This window comes from Alligator sinensis, unplaced genomic scaffold (assembly GCF_000455745.1).
Source record: "Alligator sinensis unplaced genomic scaffold, ASM45574v1 scaffold519_1, whole genome shotgun sequence".
Lineage (NCBI taxonomy): Eukaryota > Metazoa > Chordata > Crocodylia > Alligatoridae > Alligator > Alligator sinensis.
The window spans coordinates 1,501,922-1,505,860 of NW_005842187.1; the positions used below are offsets into that span (position 1 = coordinate 1,501,922).

At 44.1% G+C, this 3,939-nt stretch overlaps 1 protein-coding gene across 1 annotated transcript in view; it reads left to right on the forward strand.

The window, feature by feature from the left end:
- ASTN2 (astrotactin 2) overlaps positions 1 to 3,939 on the forward strand; it is a 594,006-nt gene that overhangs the window by 400,270 nt on the left and 189,797 nt on the right.

Below are 3,939 nucleotides of genomic sequence, written 5' to 3' on the forward strand. Positions count from 1 at the left end.
GCTTTGAGATGAGCATGCCACAGTCCTCATCATCTGCTTCCCTGCCCTGCTGCAGTGGCCCCCAAATGCCATGGGTGATTTGGGTCAGTTTATATAGATGTGACATAATTGAGCCGTCTCAGAATGGCTTCATTTTATTGCTTGTGACAATGACGGTCTTTAAGGAAGTGTATTAAATCAATAGCAGACTCATTGTGCTACACTATAAATAACGAGACACATCATTAAACAGGGCAATAAACTTCAGGACTTTGAAGTAATACAATTAGGTTATGTTTATAAAAACTCCCTTATTGCTGTAGCCTTCCACATGCCAATTCATTTCTCTTCTCCAGGAAACCAAAGATATCCCCTTGACTTGATATTTTTCTATTGCATTTGACCACATTGTATGTATGAATGCTGAAAACACACCATAGGATTTATCATTCTGGAGCTGGCAACAGCACTCTCATTTTACCTTCTGTGCATTGCTGTGAGCGGTCTAATTTATTGCAATCAAGAGGATACTAATGTGCTACCTTTGAACCTCATTGGTGGCCTTTTGCCATTTTCCTTTTGCACCCAGGTACAGCTATTCTCGTGAGCATATTTATGAAGCACCATTTGTTTTATTTTTAAATAATGATAAATTGGAGCTTGCCATCTTAATGTCCCTGTTTAGTGGAAAAACATTGTGGAGGTGTGTTGTTTACCTACATGCCATGTTATTAATCATTCACATTGTGCAGCGGCTTCCCGGGATCCCTTTGCAAACAGGTTGGTATAAAATACACACAAGCCAGATTCTGCTCACCACTGGGCTAGTTCAAATCCAAAGCAGCTTCATTGGAGAAAGAGCAGTACCACTAGATGTGGAATGGTGTAACTGAGGGAAGACTTTAGATTTGTTGACTAAAACAAATAATAGCTATAGCTATTTTTGATGCAATAATAATAGCCCTTGCACAGTATTTTCCATCCACAGCCCTCCACATACTTTAGAGAGATGAGTGGGTAGTATTGTCCCTGCTTTATGGATGAGGAACCAAAAAGGCAGGTTTGAATGGACTTTCTCAAGGTCAAACAACAGGGCAGTGTCAGAGACCAAGGCTCTTGACTCCTAGCCAAGTGTTTAGTGCACTGCAGCATGTAGCCTCCCTCACCAAACAGGTGTGTTACTGGTCCTTGCTGGGCAGATGGCAAGGTCATCTGTTTTTTTTCAAATCTGGTGAGGCAAGGGAACCTCCCTCTCACAAAGCAGCTGCCTTTGGAGGAGTAGTGTCCAACGTCCTTCACCCTGTCTGCAGCTGCACAGCACTGACAGCTCTGCCACTTCTTTTCTCATATACCATATCCCTAAAGCTTCCCCCCTGAGCTATCCCTCCCACCAGCACTAGCTCATGCTGTTGGTACTCTTATCACCCCAAAGCAGCAGAGAGAGTATAGTGTCCTCATATAAGTAGAGGACACTGAGATTTTCTGTTGCCCTTTTATAGAAGGACTACATTATTTCCTCCTCCCAGTCTCTAGAAGCTGCTTGAGGGGAAGGGTGATAAAGCAAAGCAGTTGCTATTTCTTCCATCTAGAGGTGGAAGGCATCCTCTTTCCATATGTATTCTAGTTCCACAGCTTGTTCCTAAATCTGTTGTGATCTCCCCTGCTCCTGTTAGAAGACCAGATGTTTTCAACTGCTTTTTTTTTTATTCTGCAGTGTTGTATCTGGCACATAAGGTCTCACCTGTATTTTCTTAATATATATCCCATACTACTGAGTGCACTTTGCAAACAAATATGTACATATGCTGCATGGTTATGTGTCTCAGGGTCTTGTGAGTTCCAAGGTTGAAGTTCAGTTGCAGATAGGAGGAGAGACGGGATGGTCCAGTGAATGGGCCATGAGCTTGAGGTACCACGGTCCAGCTTCTTGTTCTGCCATGACTTTGTGTGATGTGGATCAAGTAACTTAGGCCCAAGACCCACTGAAAACTGCGGACGTTATGTGCCTAAGTATCTTTTAGGATCTGAACTTTAGCCTCTCAGCAATTCAGTTGCATCTGTAAAATGAAGATGTTGCATCCCTTCCTTGCCAAGATGTAAGATTAAACGTATTTGAAATTGTGAAATGCTCTGACATTACAACAATGGTGAGTAAAGGCAGTTCTCTGAAATGGTCTGTATCACTTTGTGCATTCAGTGCATTCAGTTTTGAAAATTGTTTAGGGAGGCTCTGTCATTAAAGGGTTAGAGAAGATTGGGAGTCTGGAGGGGCCTGGCTCCTCTCCCTTGGTCTCAGAAGGAGTGTGGTTGATTAGTCACAAAGAGAGATGGTTAGTCAGTTCTGTTCTCAGCTCTGCCTTTGACTTGCTTTGTAACATTTGCAACACCCTGTGCCTCAGTTTCCCTATCCAGGAAACTAATATTACACCTACCTAGGTAGGGGGTTGCCAGAAGGAAAGGAGCTGTACGGTGCAAACAATTAGTCTTAAAGAAAAAAATGAGGAGGAGGATCTGAATTAAGAACCCCAACCCAGACAGTTGTACCGAGTATGTTCTCAATTCAGAAACATTTCTGGCCAATCACACACATCCCACTAGCCAAGCCATTTCATAACGGTGCACAGAATCAACATATGCAACGTGTCTATTAAATATACAAATGGCACCGTGCTACTGCAGTTTGGTAACAGACTAAATTGACGAAACGGGGGGAATATTTCAAGCTAATTGGACCAGCACCAGAAAGTTATAAAAATGTGTGTTGTAACAGGTTTGCTGCTTCCTATAAAAATATCTTAATATTTTAATTGACTTCATATATCAATCTGGAGGCCTCAGGAAGAGGTACTGGCCAAAAAAAAATAGTGTACAATCTGTGCATTTGTGTCCTAATTGAAAACATTGTCTCCAGCATGAAACTGCGCCACTGGCAGTCCAGCTTCTTGTAAATTGCTGGGCCAGACCCTGGCCAGTTGCCGATGTTGGAACAGTTTGAATACCATGCTAGCAGGCTGCAGAAGGCAACAGTAACCACTAGCCTTCGTCTGTGTAGGTGTTTGCATATGGATTTCTTCAGCCAGATGGAAGAGATGCTGATCTAGTTCTGCTGAGAGCCAATACAAGGTTTGCCCCTCTTGCTCTTGATGCTTCAGGCATGATATAAAAGTCAGGAGAGCCCCTTTGCTCCATCCCTAACAAATGCAAAATGAATACTTCCCTGCGGTGGTGACAGAAAGGATATGGTGTTTGCTGGAGCAGATGAACAGCCGGGTCTCTGTATTCATTATTAGACAGGGGAAGGGAGAGACTGAATTCATCCTCTGTGCATTTATAGTTTCTAGGGTTGGAAGGGACCTGAGCAGATCATCAAGTTTGACCCCCACACCCTGGGCAGAAATGAGTGCTGGGATCATAATACCCCAGGCAGATATCTATCCAACCTCCTCTTGAAGACCCCCAAGGTAGGAGAAAGCACCACCTCCCTTGGGAGCCCATTCCAGAGCTTTGCTGTCCTAACAATAAAGTAATGCCTCCTGATATCAAGCCTGAACCTGCTTTCAATCATAGTTTCATAGTTTCATAGTTGGTAGGGTCGGAAGGGACCTGAGGAGATCATAGAATCATATATATATATAGATCATCCAGTCCGACCCCCTGCTGTAGCAGGAAAGAGTACTGGGGTCAAACAGCCCCGGCCAGATTTTCGTCCAGCCTCCTTTTAAAGACCCCCCAGGGTAGGAGCCAGCACCACTTCTTTTGGAAGTTGGTTCCAGGTCCTAGCTGCCCTGACTGTGAAATAGCACCTCCTAATATCTAGCCTGAAACTACCCTCTGCCAGCTTGTGTCCGTTGTTTCTTGTAACTCCCAGGATTGCTCGGGGGAACAGGGACTCTCCCAATGCCTGCTGGTCCCCCTTGACTAGTTTATAGACTGCCACAAGATCCCCCCTCAGCCTTCTCT